At 46.5% G+C, this 19,484-nt stretch overlaps 1 long non-coding RNA gene across 1 annotated transcript; it reads left to right on the top strand.

Moving 5' to 3' along the window:
- The first annotated feature begins 3,847 nt into the window (after positions 1-3,847).
- LOC121013210 (uncharacterized) lies at positions 3,848-10,422 on the top strand. The gene is made up of 3 exons (XR_005782575.1): positions 3,848-4,185; positions 4,309-6,266; positions 8,504-10,422. It is a non-coding gene; the product is annotated as an uncharacterized LOC121013210 (long non-coding RNA).
- The last annotated feature ends 9,062 nt before the right edge of the window (positions 10,423-19,484 follow it).

Here is a 19,484-nt window from a genome sequence, read left to right as displayed (position 1 = left end):
TTCCAGCCATAAGGGACCAGTTAAGTCTTTTAAATAAATTATCCACAAGATCCAAGCCAATAAGAAGAAAAGCGATGTGAGCTCTACAAAGTAGCTCAGGAACCTTTAGAAATGAAATTGGCTCTATTTGACAGAAAGAAAGCCCGGACTCTGGTTCTCGTTCACTTGTAGGGTTCTGCGTGGCGAGACACAAAAGCGTACTCAAGGACAAGGAAGGGACAGGGCACGAATAAAAATATTCATGTGACTGGTTAGCACTTGCAGTGCTCATGCTATGTGGCATTCAAGCAGCCTTTGGTACCTTACTGCCCCCTTCTCCAGATGATTCAGCTGCCAGATTTCTCTCTCCCCAGATACCCTTTCTCTGAAAATTCAGACGCTGGTTAGAAGTCCTTGAGATTCCTTGGATTTTTATTAAGATTTTCCAGTTTCTCAGAAACCATTCCCAGGCATCAAAGCTTCTGGAGAGCACGTGCAAATCAGATTTTATACTTTGAGTTCACCTGAGATAACAATGAAGTTATACGTTCACGTTCAAAGGCCCTTGAATGTGGGGCCTTATCCTTCTGCTGGGAGGGCTCACGTTTGGAAGGAGGGACAGATACCTTGTGAAGATCAGAGCTGATAACAGGAGGGCTAGAGGTGCTGCTCACAATGAGAACAATGGCAAGAAAACTGCAGAGCATTTATTTAAGGCCTGTTTAGGTTTCCAGGCAGCAAGGAGAACGTCCCCCAGAGCCTCAGACCCGACAGCCTCTTCGTGGCTTTTTCCAGTTGGTGGATTGGAACTTGTGTGCTCAGTTGGCGAGAAGGACAGTGAGTTTGAATTCTTTGGACTGGCAGGTGGGGGTCAGAGGGGATCTGACGATGGAGCAGGGGAGGAGATGTTACCTAACTATGAACGTTCTGGAAATTCGCGTCTCTTTTATACAAACTATTCTCTCTCTGCTGCAAGGCACCAAACAAGGCTCAGCCTGGGCGGGACCCTGGGCTCCCCAGAGGCCAGGGGAGGGACTGAGCTGTGGGATCGAGTTCCTGCCCTCCGTCTCCGGCAAGAACGGCCGCCAGGAAGACAGAGGAGCAAAACGAAAACATATCCCCAGGCTGCAGGAGACTTACGAGCACCTCTTTTATAAACAGAGGACTGATTCTCTGAGCCCAGCTTCGGTAGTGTTGGCTTCGAAGACTGAAATTTTCCAAATTTTTCTGGGGATGCTACGTCATGGCTATAAATGTTCTAAAGTGCAGCCTTCATTAGAGCTATGAATCAGTCCGACTGTTTTTGAACATACCGATCATCTATTTTTGATGTGGATGGCAAATGGCTAAAATCCGGTAGTAACAGACATCCGATGGAGTCTGGGAGTGTGTGTATGTGTGTGTGTGTGTGTGTGTGTGTGTGTATAATATGTGCATTAGAGCTTGATGGCGTGGGGGGGTGGGTGGGGAGTGAGGAGGCTTTGAGACAAGACCACCAGCTAGACTCAGTCTTTAAAGACAGCAGAGGAGTTTATATGATGATTGTGTGTACATGCATGTGTGTAAGTTCACACACACACACACACACACACACACACCCCTCTAGTGACTTGTTGGCTTGCTTGTTGTCATACTAACTCTACCCTCAGTGGTGTGGTCCTCCCCACAGCTGATCTTAGAATAACTGAGCACGTGAGACTTGCGCTTGAGTTGTTGTTTATGAGGACACGGGTGCCACATTCATTGCCCCCTGGTTTTCACCCATACTTATCCTGTTGTCTTCTTGACGTCCTCATGGATTCACACCTCAAGAGGAGAGTGGACTCCAGAGCGTGGTGTTTAAACCAGAGGGCCAACCTGAACAGTTGTCCTTAACCGTTGGAATTTAACAAGAGAAAGAATTTTCAATGAAAAAGCTGAGAACTCTGACGCCACTTAAGAGAATGTGGAAGCTGACATTTTGATTCTTCCCATAAATTTACCTTTCTCAATTAATGCCTTGGGGAAATGGAAATTACTGTAATTGGGGGTAATGGATACAGCAAAGTGTGCAAATTTGACCCGATTTATAAACCAAGGTTGATGGTGATTATGATTTAAATTTTTTTTCTCACTCTCTGCATTCCCTGAGTAAGGGCAGTGAGTTGCTCTTGGCTTTGATATTTAATATTGGGCCGATCTTTGCAGACCATTTTTCTCCCTTCTACCCCCCACGCGTACGCCCATGCGTACCCACACACAGGCACATGTGCATGTGCACGCACACACTTTTTCTTCTTCGTCTTCAGGCACACTTAAAGGTCTGGAATGAGGTTCCAGAGTGATACCAGGTCAAGCCCCTGCCTCAAGCAACGCTGGCCAGCCACAGATCAAAGATGGTATAGATCCTAGTAGTGGGGGGGGGGGGGGGGCGAGGGCTAATATCTCCTGGGGCCTCTGCTGTCACTTCTTCATGGGGCCAGAAAGGTTTCCTCAAAGTTGAACCAATCTCCTTTGTCTCTGATGCAGATTTACATTATTTAGGGTCTTTAAAGACAACTAAAATACATCTTATTTTGAAATGTAGAGGTTCTCAAAATTCCTCACCTGTCTGCGGATAAACTCAACACGCTGCAAATGCCACACAGACTCGGGCTGGCCATAGCTGTGTATGTGTCCCGATCTTTGGGAGGCATTCTTTCTGCTGTTTCCTCTAGGGTCTTATAAAAACAAGACCGTGTTATACGCTTTACTGGTTTATTCATCTAATAGGTATCTTACTTGATCTTCAGTTCTCTACTGTTTTGTCTCTCTTTCTGATATTTGCTTACTTTGGTGCTTGGCAAAAAAAAAAAAAGGCATTTAAGGAATATTTGTGGAATGGATTAATGAATGTACCTCAGCATTTCACAATTGCTATCAATGGATGTTATGCAGGAATAAGGTTCCATTGTCAAATTAGCTGAGGACATATCAGATAAAACAAAGTTGAGTAGGTTCCTTTTCTCTAGGGACCGTCAGAGTGTAAAATGTCAATGTCCATCGTGTGTAAATAAAAGGGGGATGGGGTTCACTGAGCATCCTGGAGACATGGGTTCTCAGAGCAGTGCTGGGTATAAAGTAGTGTGCATGTGTGTGTGTGTGTGTGTGTGTGTGTGTGTTAGTTGTTATTACTGATATTATTATTATTGTTATTACATTTGTCTTTGGAACCCCTTTCCATTAAATTTCTTAGGACTAGAGTTTCACTAGAACATTCTTTTGGGGAAGGCTGGCATACCCTCTCTTTGTATTAAGGGCACTCATTGATTCATATTACATTAATTAGGAATTTGAAATCATTCGTTGGGGCTAGGCTGACATTCATCTTTCCATCGTTTATAACGATGTAGTTCGCTGGAAAATCAATCTAGCGAAACAAACATCAGGGAGAATTTAATTTTAACCAAGTGGAGTCTTCAAAAGGGGAAGCACCCATTTGTTTACTTAAGAAGTGTTGTGTGCCGGGGACATCTAAGAAGACCGCCTGAATGAAAATAAAAATAAAAATAAAAACAAAAATAAAAATAAAAAAAGAAGAAGCCTGCTGGGCCCCTTCCTGCCAGCATTGCATTATCTTGACTTCCTTTATGTGTTTAAAATCAGGACACCATGTCTGCAGTCTCCTGTCAGTCAGAACTAGTGAGGCCCCCCCTTAAGTTCTTGTTTTTACACTGAGTTGTGTCAGTATTAAATACATCATGGTTTTGAGGCTGATTTAGCCTACTCGTCAAGGTCGCTTTGGATCCTTTCTTGTGTCCTAACATGTGCGTTCGCTGCTCTTACAAGCGTTGGTCAATTCCTCGTCCTGACCACCCATCCAGACAAGAGTACAGGCTGGGAACCATGATCGCCCCTTCCCTGTACTCCATGGAACATCATGACTTTGCAATGTCCCCACAGGCTCAGGAGAGCCCTTCTGAGACTCTTAGACTATCACCTTTCTGTGTTGTTTCCAAAGTCAACATTCTTACTAAAGCCCCAGTAGACGGTGCCCCTGGCTGAGCCTGTTTCTGTGCCGCGTTTCATTGTCAGAGAAGGAGCTAGAAGGGATCCGACAGGATTTTTTCCCACGTTACAATCATGACTGTCTGCCTGCATTTGCAAAGGAACCCTTATTTGGAGCATTTATTTTAATATTTAATCAAATATCAAACTTTCATTGACTGGTCTGTAATCACCTCTAAGGTAGGTCTTCCTCCCTCCGCTCCCTCTTTCCTTATCTCCCCCCATGTCTTTCCCTCTCCCACTTCCTTTTCTCCCCTCCTCCTTCCCTTCTTCTTCACTGAGTCCAAGTTTGCCCATTCCCAGGCCCCGGGAAACTCCCCCGTCTCCAGGTCAAATATAATAGCTGGTGGCTCTTCAGTAGCACTTGCCTTGCAACGCGCAACTTTCCCGACCGCCTTTGGTGTTCTCATAAATCCGGCCAGAAAGAAACGCCTGCTGTACTCTGGATTTATGACTAGTAGCCCCGAAGAAAGTCACAAATTCATAAACACACATTCCAAAGTGGGATTTTAACACTGATCTTCTGTTGTCAACTTGAAGGAAAAAAAAAAAAAAAAGATTTAAAGTTGAGTTTATTACAGCTCGAGAGGAGCTGGAAAAGGACTCAAGACAAATATTTTTGGGCTGAGAACATGTGTGAGGTCACTGTGCCCTCACAGTCTTCTCCCGGCAATGCCGCTGGTAATAGGAGACGGAGATCTGCAGTCTATTCCTGGGAGTTCCTCTGACTCATCCCGTTATCCGAGGACGATGCTTCTTATGTCTGCCTTACTCTCCCATCTGCAAAATGTGGATACACGTTCATGCTCTTAACCTTCAGGCCTCCTTGAATCTGGGGTTTTCTGCCGGGATCTGTCCTTCAGCAACTTCCGGGAAGTCACATTTGCAAGAGTGGCCGTGGGCCAGCCAGGCCAGGCATGGAGGGAAGTGGAGGGGACAGGGTCTTGGCAGCTGAACCTGGGGTCGTTGCAGAGGTGAGGAGGCGTTCATCAGGCTATGCCCAGAAGGCCAAGTTTTGGGTCGTGGGCATACGCCAAGTCATTAGCTGCATGATTTTTGTAATGGCTTAGAGATGCTGAGGACATATACAGTTTAAAGTTTTTATAGGGTAATAGCTTCCTTTCACTTAAAGAGACTTGGGCGGACTGGAAAGGGTTTGGCGGTGGGCATCCCCGGCGACAGAAATCCAGGGACGCACGCTCAAAAGTTCAAGATCGGCCAAGCGGCGTGTGGAGATTTCTTCAAAGTCCTAGCTGTTTACCAGACGTCTCTTCTGCACTTGTAGTAGCTGTGGTTTTGTTCCATACTTTCCGTGAGGATGCTGGACATCTACTGAGAAGAGATGTGAGAGGGCTCTCTGGAAACATCACATCTATTGGAAGGGTGGGGACGAGCAAATGGAGGTTTGTCTGTGGCCCATGATTGAAGATCATTGGCAGTGACTGGCCTCCATGACAGGCAGCAAGGTTACAAGCAGAACATCAAATGACACCCATAAGGACACTAGAATGTCCCGTAGCTTCGATGTGTGTGACCAGACCACACAGCAATATCCACTCTGTGAAATGGAAGCTTTTAGAATGCTTGCAAAAGAAAAAAAAAAGTTCACGAGTTTAAAGATGGCTCTTTATCTTTCTATTTAATCCATTTAACTAAGAAACGAGAGAGATCAAACCACCATCGGTTCTGTTTCTTGTATTTCAGGAAGGAGTTGACTGAACGCAAGTCCAGGACTGACTCCTTATTAAAGGGATAAGGAGAGAGAACTCATCTCCAGGGTCCGAGTACCTGCTCGGAGAAAATGATATATCGTAATTAAGCACTAATGTATGAAGCCCCTAGACTTTTAAAATGATTTTGGCCAATTAATTCTGATTAGCATGTGGAAACCATAAGGGCAGGAATCGTTATCTCGCGCAACCAGTCTGGAGAGGCTGCCCCAGGACACAGGGTCACCTTGTACATCCGCCCAGACCCTCCGGATCCACAGGGCTTGAGAATGCATGAAGACATTGGTTCAGGTACTATCTTGCACCGGGGGAACGTGATGGTAGGACTGAGCCATGCATGGTAACAGAGGTCCCTAGGAAGTTTTGTTCTTCCTTCTCTCTTCTGGAAGCCTTATATGGGAAGTTTAATAACAATGCTGGTATTCACCACAAGCTTACTGTGCGCCGAGTAACAGGAAAAGTTGCTTTTCCAGCACAGTGGCCCCATGATACTGGGAGCATTTATACCCGCATGGTGTATTGCCGTACCAGGTAAGCGTGGGCGCTCGGAGCCAGATCAGCTGGATTCAAATCCCAGCTCCACCGTCTATGGGCTGTGACTTTGGGCACGTTTCTTGTCTTGAGCCCCAGGTGCTCCTCTGTAAAATGGGGGTAGTGTAAGCTTCCTGTCTCATGGGACTGTTACGATGATGAAATTGTATCATACATGTCCAGTACTTAGCTTCTTACCTGATATTCAGTAATTTTTTTTTAAAAGTTCACTCATTTATTTTGAGAGAGAACACAAGTGGAAGAGGGACGGGGCGGGGGGTGTGGGGAATGCGCAAAGGATCCAAAGCGGGCTTACTTGGCTTGGTGAAGATCTCGTGGTGAAGGGGAGTGGGGTATACATCGGGAGGGGTTATATCCGGAATGATCCGACTTTGGCTAGACCTAGACTTGCTTTAGGGGCTCAGGGTAAAGATGGACAAGATGTCGCTTCCCCAGACTCTGGCTTGCCCCTGCTTGGACCCTTGGTTCCGCACGTGTGCACGTGATTTATTAAGTCTGAGATGCAATCGCTGTTGGTTAGAGTAAATAACATCCATTTCAATTTCTGCTGAGGAATGACCTTCTGTTATAGCAACAGATGCTGCCCAGCGTCTAGGCTCATATATCTCCAGGTACCAGCGAGGTGTTGCCTGTACCCCCATGGCGTTAAAGCATCGCAACATCGATAAGATGAGTGGCAGCGAGTGTGGAGTGGGCAGTGAGGCACGTGTGAAATGCAGCTGCTTTATTGAGGCAATTTTCTCTGTAGTTGAGTGACCTGCGGGGGCTTTTCAAGTTGGGCAAAAAAAAAACCCAAAATAAAATCCAGTGAGCTTTGGGACAAACGGGCATACTAATTTATTATCTCTTCTCTTAGTAAACGCATGCTGATTATAAAAGGAATGGGTGTTCCTTGAAAAACAATGAACAATTTCTAGTTTTGTTACCAAGAAGCCATCACTGTTAACTTTTCGGATGAGTTTCTCCTAGTATTATTTTGAATGGGTGTGTAGGCACGTGTGTGTGCGTCAACAGGGATTATGCAACGTGAAGAGATTTGCATCTTTCTTTCTCGTACTTCGCGCCTACTATGAACACTTCTCCACATCATTCGATAATTTAAATAATGTGGTTTTCTATGCTTCCTTAGATTGCACTGTATAGAGCGTGCCTTAGAAAATCATTAACGCCAATAAGTGTCTTCGCATTTTTCACTGTTACAAGTAATGTGGCGATGAGCATTCTTTCTTATAAATCTTTGACTGTGTGCCCTTGGGGGGGGGTCACGCAGGATAGATTCCTAGACACCCGTTTAGTGCATCTAAGTGTACGAATGGTTCGAAGAAATTAGTACAGGTGGCTAAGGTGGTCCTCCAGAAATGTGCCAGATTAACTTCCTGTCATCAGCGTGTGAAAGTGACCACTTCCCACCACCCTCACCAGCACCGAGCAGGTAAGCCAACTCTGTTCGTTCTCTCTTGTCTAACTTTCTAACCCTTACCTTTAACTTCTTACGTTATTCTTTAAAAGTGGTCTTTCTCGTGTCATAAACTCAAATCGTACTGAAATATGAGAAGTAGAGAGGAGGTCTCCCTTTATTCTGACCTCCCCATATTCCTCTATGTGGATGTAAGGTGACTTATTTCACCGAGGTGATGAATGCGCTTACCCCTTTATCTCTGATCATTTACGGGCAACTTTGTGCAACATACATTTCACGTGGGATTATGCCACCTGACTCCTTTGGATAGCTGCCTCCAAACTGCCTTCCAAAAATGTTGCGCTGTTTTACAATTCTGTCAAAAGTGCACGAGAATGCCCATTTCCCCACATCTGCATCACCACTGGGTGTCACTGATCTTTTAATTTTTTCCACTCTTTGGGTAAAAAAATATGATCTCATTCTTGTTTTAATGTACATTTCTTGTGTTTCTGATAGTTAATTGTTTGATGTCCTTTTTTATTTTTGTCAGAAATGGCTATGGATTGTCACCTGTAGTGTTGGTTTATCCACTGCATTTGGATTGAAAAAATCTAGAAAACTGTTCCAACATTTCTGATCTTAAGACAAAAAAGCTTATTCCACATCCTATTCTGGTTCCTGTCTTACTTTTATATTATGTCCGAAATAGAATTTCCTTTTAAATGTGCCCTCACACAGGCCTCCGTCTTAGAAACCAGACTCCCGGTTGCTTAAGGCAAAAATCTTGAAGCCTTCTTTCATTTTTCTCTTCAAGGCTCAGACAAGGCCATCAACAAATGCTGTCAGCTCGAACTCGGGGACCATCCGAAGCCATTCGCTTTCCTCCATTCCCACTGCTGCCTCCCGTGCAAGCCACTATGGGCCCTTGGATAGAGTGGAGTCCTCACTTCCCCCCTGGCAGTCAGCACCTCAGCACCTAGCGTGGCCTTTCACGAATGCTGATCAGATGACGCCCCTCTGCTCAGCCTGCTCCGTGCCTCCTGCCTCACCTGAGACAAAATCCACACTTCCTGCCCCGGCTCACGAGGTTCACTACCGCTGCTTTGTCTCTGCTCCAGCCACGCTGGCCTTCTGCAAATCGTCAAGGTCATCTCGTCTCGGGGTCCCTCAGCTCCTTCTTCTTCCCCGCATCCTCCTTTCCTGGGGTGGGCTCCACAATCCGCAGACGATCCCTCCCACTGCCCTGTTCTGATCACCCCTCATTACTCTGGGATATTTTTAAACCCATGGATATGACCTATTTCTAAGCTCTAGGAGAGTCTGCTTCATTTCATTGCCTTCTCCGCTCCCAGTGCCCAGAGAGGTGCCTGGCATAGAACAGGCTCTTGATAAATGTTGAGTTAACTAGTGAATGGGTGGAAAGATGCTACTTACGCACTACTTTTGGATGCCAGGCCTCTGTTTGTAGGGTTCCGGCAGGCTGCAATCCGTTAATCTGTTCAGTCTGTTTTTTAGAGATAATTTCTAAACTCCTGTCCTTCATGGCCGACGCAGAAGGCCTTTCTCAGACTGATGTGATGTCTCCCTTCTTTGGGCCCCGTAGCGCCTCATGCTTCTTGGAGACACCTAGTCCTTGCTGAGTATGTCCTGGGCCTTTAAGTCTCTAATTAAGTCCAACAGAATTTCAGGGTCTTGACGACGTGTTTCCCCACCTGTTTCTTCCACAGCAGCCAGTATGGCATCACACACAGGCTGGGGGCTCTACGAACATTTGCTCGATTGAGACCATTCTTGCTGTCATTGCCTTGCGTAGCGTGTTGGGGCTGATAAAAATATTTCATGAAACATGCTCTGATCGGGCTCCTGTTTTCAAGAAAAACATCCCAACCTCGCCATCAGTTAGAACCTTACAGGTTCTGAACTGGAGTGAGGTGGGACGTGGGGAGGGAGGGGGTCAGGAATACGCCAGGGGTTTGACCTGAGCACGTTGGGAGTGTGGGGAGCGATTCTGTATAAATCGGGGCTACTCTTTCTTCCCAACTCAAAAACTCATTAGAATATCTATGGAGACAGTCCTCCAGCCTCTGTTTTTCTTAATTTGACAAACCCACGTTGGCCCTGTTTATCTCTCGATGTATCTCCAAAGACTGTCATATTTCTGGTTTCCTGATGAATTGGGCTACTCGTGGCTGGGCAGCCGGGGCTGGTGACATCACTGCAGGGTGTCTGCATTCGGTCTAAATGACAAGGCCTGACACTTTGCTCAGCGTCTCCCTCTTGCTTGCAGGGATGAGGAAGGGAACATCTGTAGGTGGGTGGTAACCGGGAAGGCAAACTTACAGGGAAAAGGGTATGGTGGGGTGAGTGGAACAGACAGCTGGGCAGTTGGGGCAGGGAGAAGAGAGGCTCTCGCATTGTCCAGTGTTCCTTGAAATCTCCTCGTGCAACATGACATCATGGACCACACCCTGCCCGAAACAGCCTTTACATGGCCATCTGGCACTTGACTTTCCTAGGACTTGAACTTTGCTGCCGAAAGTCTGTCTCACCTCGTGAGTTGTCTTTTACCTCCCTTGTCTCACACTGCCCCCAGGGCAGCGGATCCTACGTGCGTACATTCTTGGAAGAGTGCAGCGCAGATTAGACACAGTTTTTTATTCCCCCCTCTCTTAATTTCCTTTCTATTACTCCATTGTCAAGTTTCCAATACTATAATTTTATCTCTTACCAAGATGCCAAGGATAAAGCCATTTTCTTTGACACAATCATTATTTTAGGGCTTCCTATAGAATTTACTCTGCTTAAACATGTTGTAGGATTGATTTTTGCACTTCTTAATGCCTTGAGCTTTTCACTTACAGCAGATTTTTTTAAGGGAGCAGAAATGAGACTCAGCCAATCCTTGGCTTTGTGGTGATGTTGGCCTTTGATGCCGTGGAGGAGAGTGACAGCTGCAGGTGCCAGGGGGACGGAGATGGGCAGAAGGGGGATTGAGGCTCTTGTTATTCCAAGATGTTGGTGGACAATGGCTGACAAATCTTCCCAAAACACTGGGACAAGGTACAAATTTTGCTTCTGCTCTATGAGAATTTTCACCTCTTAAAATATTCATTTCCCTCTTCTTGCCTCTTTTAGGAAGACCATCAGAGTAGAGGGGATGGGTAGGCTAGTGCACAAGAACATTAAAGAAATGCAGCCAATAATTACTGAGTGACTGAGGACATGTGACTGTGTGTTGATGCGTGGTGTGGATAGAGGAGAGGAAGCCCATTCACCCGGTTCTAGCAAGGGACACTGAAGGGTGCTCCTGGACCCTGAATAGGACTCAGAGGTCCTGTTTCACCTGGAGGTGATGGTAACAACCCCAACCATGGTGACTAGCTCAGCTCATGTGTGTTGAGCACCGGGGTCAGCTGTTACTCATCTGACCTCAGTTTACCCTCCCAAGGCAGTTACCATTCTTAGCCCATCTTAGAGAACAGGATATGTAACATGTGAAGGATCGGATCACTTGTACAAAATGGCAAAGGTATCAAATGATGGCTCTGAAATTCAAACCCAGGTCTGTCTGATCAAGGAGTCCATCCAAATTCAAGATCACAAGTGTCTCAGGTCAAGGAATTGAGGAACGGTGCTAGACTGTTGCACTTGGCATCTGGGCTGTTTGATGGAATTGGATGAACTCCAGACGGCACGAGGAGCCTTCGGACACTTCAGGCAGCTTTGCCGCTGTTACATCCTGCTCACCCAACGTGCACATGTGTGTGACCACTGCTCACCTGCCCCAGGTCACTTCGGGACCAGGACAGGGCAAGGTGCTTAGCTCTCTGTGTTTGTCCCAGTGTGCTTGTATGGGGAAGAACGGGAGGAAGAAGAAGCCACGTGGCCAGGATAGAATGGGGCTAACATGGGCAAAGTTGGCCAACAATTCCTGGAAGTCTTATGTAAAATCCTCAGAGAATCTTTGGTTTCAGGAATAGGACGTGAGTTTGGGAAATGCTAAGATCTCGGGAAAGCTGATACCTGGAGGCTGATTCCTGGACACTAGTAGCCTGAATTTTTTTTTTTTTTCATTTTATTGTATCGCACCGTTTGAAATTAGGAAGCTTACAAAGGTGTTGAGTCCTTTGAGTCGCCACGGACCCTAAAAAATATCAAATGGCTTTTGAAGTCAGGAACACATGAATGTAAAATTGTTTAAAAGGTTCCCTTTCTAACAGTTAAGGTTAACTGCGCCAAGAAAATGGCAGTTTTATCTGGGCAGAGATGAAAGGAGACTTTCAAACGTGGAGAAGGCAGGCTAACATCGATCAAGCACCTATCTGCCACGCAGTCGGCCCCTGTGGTGAGGCAGATGTTATTGTCTTCCATTTGATGGACGGGGAAACTGAGACTCAGAGATGAAGAGCAGTGAGTGAAGGAGGCAACAAGGGTGCTGGACAAAGAGGCAGCTAACCAGGAGAAAGCCACGATACGGAAGTTTCTAGAAATGGGTAGGAGTGGTCAGTGACAACGCCCCTTTCTCTAGACTTCATGGGAACGTCCTCTTTTGCTAACACGCTCTTTTCTTAGTCAAGACCCAGCAGTCTGGGTTCTCGTCTTCTTTTGTGTTCAAACATGTTTCCTTGAAATGCAAATCGGCTGCGTGGGCTAGACCAGGATATTCCCATATCTCCCCCATCCTTGCTTATAAACCCTCCCTTAGGGCTGGGTCCTCCTCAATATGGTTGGCTTTACCCATTACCTGTTGATGATTTGAGTTCCAGTCTCACATATCTCTTTAGTGACTGAGTTGTTCAGAACACTTGATTTTTCCCCTTGGGTAGCAATGAGACATTTCTCTGGAGAAAGGAGATAGTAATAATTTGGGTAAGCTGAAAGAAAAGAGCAGGGCTCCCACAAAGGGTTGTGACTTTTTTTTTTAATGTTTATTTTTGAGAGAGAGAGGCGGAGAGCGCAAGTGGGGGAGGGGCAAAGAGAGAGGGGGACAGGGTATCAGAAGCCCGGAGCCAGATGCAGGGCTCCAGCTCACAAACTGGGAGATCATGACCTGAGCGGAAGTCAGCCGCTCAACCGACCTTGCCACCCAGGCGCCCCCGGTTGCGACTTTCACGCACCAGCCATGCCGTGGACATCCCCTTCATGGTCTGGCCCCCGCATCTGCCCAACATGGACAGAGAAGCCGTGTGGACCTAACTCCTACCAAGAGATGCTATGTGCTACATGCAACCTTGACTGTGGCAGCTGAGGAGGGCAGGGAGTGGAGACATTATTACACACGGGGCCCTGTTCTGCCTCCCAGGGATTCCTCCGGCCAATGATCCTGGCTCTATTTCAACAAGGCCACCGTCTTAGGCAGCCTTCGGTGTCCCTTCTGTGAGATGCTGATGAGACAAACTAGGCTGTATTTTTTCTCCATTGAGCCCTTAATACTGTCTTTGAAAACAATTGCAAGAGTTGCTACCGATTAATTTTGCTTTATCCACTTAGAATGCCACTACCTTTTGAACTGTATATGGAAACTTAAGGAGCACGACAGGGAAATTTTTGCTTGGAGTTCAAATCTCTAGCACTTTGGTCAGCAGGATTTCAGTAGGAGTCGTATGATGCAATTGCTCCCATAAAATTCTGTTTGGGCCAACTCTCCCTCACTCAATAACTGCACCGACTGCCTGCCAGTGCCAGAGGGGTTGGGATAATGTGAGCCAGAGAGAGTCCATTAGGAGGAAGCAGTGGTCTATATTATATATATTCTCCCGCATGTGTATATGAAGGAAAGCGCAATACCGCATTTATTGTATTTGGAGCAGAGTTTCTCCACGGCAGCACCCGTGTCATTCGAGGCCGGATAGTTCTCTGCTGTGGGGCTGTCCTGTGCACTGTGGTATGTTTACAGCATCCCGAGCCTCTACCCACCAAAACCTAGTGGCCCTCCCCCTGTTATGATCATGAAAATTGTCTCCAAATATGACTAAATGCTCGCTGGGGCACCAAATAACCCCTGGTGAGAAGTCTCCACTGAAAAGGCATTTAAGGGACACTTGGAGGAAGACAGCGACAGTGAGTGGAACCCAGCAAGGGAATAAGGGTCCGATGGGGAGCCAAAGGGTCTTCTCCAGTCAAGAACAAAGAATTACAGATGGAATTATTCTTCGAAATAAGGGGTCATTCTTTAAATAAAAATAACTACCATTTACTCCGTTGACGGCAACGTGTTAAATACATTACCTCACCTACCCATTTCACAGACATGAAGACAAAGGCTCAGGAAGGCACAGAGACCTGTTAAAGGCATAGATTTGTATCAGTCGACACAGATGTTCCTCCCTGGGCTCCTGATCAATTAATATTCTAAAAATGGATCCACGACTTGTGCCAGGTGCTAGTCTCACCGCCCCCCCCCCCCCCACTCAGGGAGTGGGGAACTGTACATTTAAGACAAAGGTGTCATTTGTCATTTAGGAGACAGAGGTAGGAGGCAAGGCGCACTGATGGGATAATAATCTCTGAAACTACTTACATTACTCTTTTATGGATATCTGTGGGTTGTCTTGACAGGAACCCCTGGCTCATAATCTCTCAGTGCCTTGTTGCCTCCGAATCGGGGTCAAATCTTCACAATGTGAAGAGCCCTCCCCCATCGCTCGGATCGTCTCCTACCACCCGCCCCTTACTCAGTCAGTTGGCTTGGGGTTCCTGGAACCCCTGGGTCATGCCAGGGCCTTTGCACGTGATGATTCATCCAACTAGCACATCCTTCCTCAGCTGGCTGGCTGGGGAGCCTCTCCCTCCGTCAAGGGTTCACGAAAACGGCACCTCTCTGGGGCCTCCCCCTTTTCTTCATGGCAACGATCTTCTGGCTTAACTATAGATCCCGTTTACTTTGCTCCCTGTCTGGCTTCCCTTTCTAGAATGCAAATCCCACGCAGGTGCAAAGTTTTGTCTGTTGTTCTCACTGCTGTATGCCTTAGAAAGGTATGTCTGGCACATAGTAGGTGCTATTGAATCAGTGAGTAAATCTCCTCGCTGGATAGGTTGGTGGGAGAAAGTGAAAGGTGCGTGGGATGGGTGCGTCCAAGCGTGGGAAGAAGGAAACTGAGCTCCGTCTTGAGCACCAGACCCTATGCCTCTCCCTGTGGGTGCTTTCCTACCTGCCGCGTGAGCCAGGCGGTTCCGGGAAAAAGGCGAAAGAGGTGACCTGGTCCTTTTCTGAGTAGTCATGGTCTGTTGGATCTTTGTGAGTTTGAGCTTGCCTTGGCCTGAAAAGAATAATCACATTTGGGGGAATAAAAGTAATTACTCCGTATTGCTTAATACATCTAATAACTGTTGAATAAAGGATATAAAAATTTCCTTGCTTTTCACCTTAGTAAATGTCACTCAGTCTATAACCTAATTACTTCAATTTTCCATTTAGAAAATTAATTCCTTTGGAAGGCACGAAAAAGTGGCTGAGAAATTCTCCTTTCTGGCCAAAGACTTAGAAACGCAGATGAGTTCAAAGACCTCCCGGTTATCAGAGGTCAAGAGCAGAGCTTTGAAGTTGGCTAAATGGACTTCTACTTCTGTCCTCGCTCCTTGAGATTGACCTGCAGTAAATCAATTAAAGCAGATACAAGAGGCTCCGTCTTCTCTCTGTCCTCTTCCTACTTTTAATTTCTTCCTGAAGGGACTTACCTGATACACAGAGGTCTTAGCAGTGACATTAAATAGGGTAGGAAGGGCCTCGTGTCCCTATAACTTAGTTTCCCCATTTGGGAAAAGGAGAAGAGAAATGAAATTAATTGTGTCGACTACCTACCGTGTGCCAGACTTTTAGCTGGGCATTCTGCATATCTTGTGTTCTTAATTCCCATATCTTGGTTAAATGAAGGAACGAATAGCTGAGTCATGAACACGTAAATATTGTCTAACATTTACGAAGGCCAGCTCTCTTGCAAGTATTATGCTAAGTCTCTTACATAAGTTTTCTCAATCCCCGTAACAACTCCATAAGAATTGTAACTGTATTATTAGCTCCCTCTTCTAGGTAAAAAAAAAAGTGGGTGTTTAGTGAAGATAATTTGCCCCAATCCCTTAACTTGTCAGCAGAGCCTGATTTTGAGGTATTATTTTTTTCCTGGTTTAACCCAAGCTCAAAAGCTTTCGGTAGCGTTTTCAAGATCACCAAGCTAGCATGCGGCAGACCAGCCTGCAAAATATTTCTTCATTACACGACACGCTTATCTTCTTCAGAGTGGTTTCGTGCAGCCTGCACGATGCACCATGTACCGCTGAGATAATCCTTGGATGCAAACGTGGGCTCGCCCGTGTGTGCTGCTGACTGAACAGAGGCGAGATGCGCCGCCGTGGGCTCCCTGGTGCTGGGCAACTTGCTCCCGACTCAAGCCTCTTCTCTGCCCTCCAACGTGAGGCCCGGGGAGCAGGTGGCCGAGGGGGGAGCCGCATCACAGCGGTTTCTGTGGTTCCTGCTTGGAGCAGGGAAGCTGCCGATGGGTGTGGGGGGGTGCCCTTCGAGAGCTGGGCAGAGACAGAGATGTGCCCACAGGGAGGGAGGGCCCGGCTGGCCCATGGACGGTGAAATGAACACATTACCCAGGGGCGACCAAACGTTAGACAGGTGTTTTGCTTGGAAAAGGAGCAAATGCCCTCTTTGGCAGGTCCTATCTATACTAACTTCGCATTCCAAGCATGGCCCAAATGCCTTCCCTGCTGAAAGAAAGCCCCTGGAGGCAGGGATTTGGGATGGGAAGTGGCTCACCGGGGTCTGGAGCGGCCTTATCATGCCACTGCAGCCTCATGATGAGAACTGACTCACCAAATACTAATTACAAGTTTTCTCTGGCCAAGGAGACTTGAATAGACCTTTGACTTTTTGTTCTTTTCACCCAGTGATAAAAATTGATTGTGGCCGTACCTGAACGCTGGTCACTTTTCTCCTTTCTCTGGCTCCCTCCGCACAGTAAGTGCAAAGTCTCCAAGCAGAGGAACTTCCTGCACGGCTCCCTCGTTCTAAGGTGACATGTGTTCTCAGGGCCCTGTGAGCACAATCCCTGCTTTGGCCCTCGTGGGGCCTCGGTCCGTATCATGACTCAGACACGGATGATGGCTATGTCTGGCGAATGTCCACGCGTGGGAAAAAGAATGATGTTCCTTTCCTTAAACCACCTGACGCAATTCCCGGGGGGGAGCTTTTCACAGAATAAGGAAGGGCAGCTGTGGGGAGGCTCGGGTTTCCCAAGGCCCTGACCCGGCTGCAGTGAGAACAGGGGAACTGCCATGGGGCTCAGCAGCCAGCAGAATTCAATCCTAGTTTCTCCAGGGGGACTGGGTGTGCTTGGAGAAATCGCTGACAGAAATACAAGGGCCCCCTCTTTCTTGCTCTTGAACTTTAAACATGTGCAGATCGATGGGCTTCTGTTATTAAAAAGGATGATCAAAATGGTTTTCTGAAAGACCAAAGTTCTTTTCCAAGTAGAATGCATCATTCTACTAGAAATTACTGGTGAGGAAAACCTAGAAATTACTGGTGAGGAGGATAATGGGCTTTCCCCCCTTAAGCTTACAGAAGAATTCAGACCTGCACAAGGGTAGGTGCGGAAGATTGATGGGCAAATATTAGTAGGGTTTCGCATTCTTGACATGGGCCAACGGGGCTTGCCCCCAAGGCACACTGCTTCTGGCAAATGCTTCTTTTGTTCTTGTCTGATTCCCTAAGACTCTCTACTGATGATGTTCCATGAAGGCGGGCAAGCAAATAAATAAATAAATATAAAATAAATAAAAAATAGTTATTGACTGAGAGGCGGCTGAGAGTACGACACACATCTTTAATTCCACGGTGGCATTTTACGTACAGCGTATGTTCAAAAGTTAGGAGCTTTAATACTTTAAGACTCAAAGAAAGAACTGTAATTCATTTTCACTCGTCGGGATGGTGAACCTGTCAGGAACTGCGTGGGGTGCTGGGGATAACAGTCTATTGTGACAATAAGAAATTGGCCTTGGACTGTGCAGAAGAGCAAACAAGTGACTGAATGAGTGTCCGGCAAGGTCGATGGCTCAAATGTGGCATTATTTGAAATTGTGCTATTTCTTAGACAGATCAAGCCTACATTTTATTTATTTGTACCTTCTGTTTTTATATTGAGAACGTATTAGTTTTTTTTAAATGTTTGTTTTTGAGAGAGAGAGAGACAGAGACAGAGACAGAGACAGAGACAGAGGCAGAGAGAATGGGTGTAAGCGGCAGAGGGGCAGAAAGAGAGGGAGACACAGAATCCGAAGCAGGTTCCAGGCTTCGAGCTGTCAGCACAGAGCCTGACATGGGGCTTGAACTCACAGACTTCAAGATCATGACCTGAGCTGAAGTCAGACGCCCAACGGACTGAGTCACCCAGGTGCCCTGAGAATGTATTAGTTTTTAAAGCGAATAATTTGTATTATAAAATATACAATATATACTTTGCATCCTGTTCAAAATGCGTGTGGTACCTTTGTGAAGGGATGTTTCCTCTTAAGGAGGGAAGCAAGGCATTCGGTGAAGGAGGGCGGATGCGTATGGGCAGTGGACTTAGCCCTTTGATGTGGCAGGAGCTTCAGAAGCCATAACGAGGATACTGTTGATGTTTCATTTGCCTTCTTGGTTTCTAAATATCTTGCACTGCATTAAGTTGAAGCACATGAATTGGTTACATTTGCCCATTTCTGATCTATAAAAATGGGAATTTCAGACAAATGATCCTGACAGCAATAAGTTATGGTGACTATACTACCTAAGCATAGTAACAACCTCAAGTGGGCTACAATTGTCAATGGAGTCCTTTGTGGAAGGGTTTCCCAGCTCTTCAACTCCCCGGCATGTCCTGAGTGGTGCAAGATGGGACTTGAGGGGCCCTGGGGAAGAGTTGAGCGGAGTTGGCTAACCCCCATCCTCCACAGGAGGTGATGGTGGAAAAGCTCCCTGAACTTGGCCTGACAGCCGTTCTCTCCAAAGCTACTGCTGGGGCAGAGACAAGGCAGAAACATTTCCTCCAAGGTGAAAGCCGGCAGCCTTTCCCTGGGGGGATTGTGACAGGTGTGGATAGGCTTCCAGGTGAGGGAGGGTGGAATCTCCCTTCCCCACTCTTGCTCCTTTTTTAGACTTTGAGAGGCCACTGCTCAATTTCTGTCAACAAGGTGCTTCAGGGCATCTTCCTTATCTGGATTATCTTTAAGCCTCATTACTTGCCTGAGGGTATCTTGGTACAATGCTAACTCCTAAAACAATTTACACCCCCAAACAATATTCTAAAGCTCAGCTGGGCTCTGTGAAGATCCACTGAAGAGTTGATTGAATCATTTTTTTTCCGGTGTGTAACTCGTGAATGATAGATGCAAAACTATGTCTGCTTGTGGAATATTCCTGAGTTGGACTTAGGAGCATTTTGAGGCCTTTTTAGAAGGTATTTTCTAAAAGCAAGATGTTCTCCTGAAAAGGTGCTGCAAAATCAACATCGATTCTCAGGGTGAGGCATATGCCATGCACCTTACTGGTTTTTTCTGTATCAGAACCAATTCCAGACCAGTAGACATAACTTTGAGCTTTAAAGAGTGCTGACCTTAATAACTTTGCCGAAGGCCTCGGGAGAAACTACCGCGAAGGGTTCTCTATTGCCGCACACAACACATGGAAATGACTTCCAGCTTGCTTTCTCAGAGACTTATCAGTATTGCTGCCCAAAACCATAAGATATGCTCCCCTTGAATTTCCAATGCCTGTTTTAATTATGATAATGCTACCAGCTAAAACAGGT

Source organism: Herpailurus yagouaroundi, unplaced genomic scaffold (assembly GCF_014898765.1).
Source record: "Herpailurus yagouaroundi ecotype Mexico unplaced genomic scaffold, PumYag 198, whole genome shotgun sequence".
Lineage (NCBI taxonomy): Eukaryota > Metazoa > Chordata > Mammalia > Carnivora > Felidae > Herpailurus > Herpailurus yagouaroundi.
This window is presented reverse-complemented; position numbering and strand designations above follow the sequence as displayed.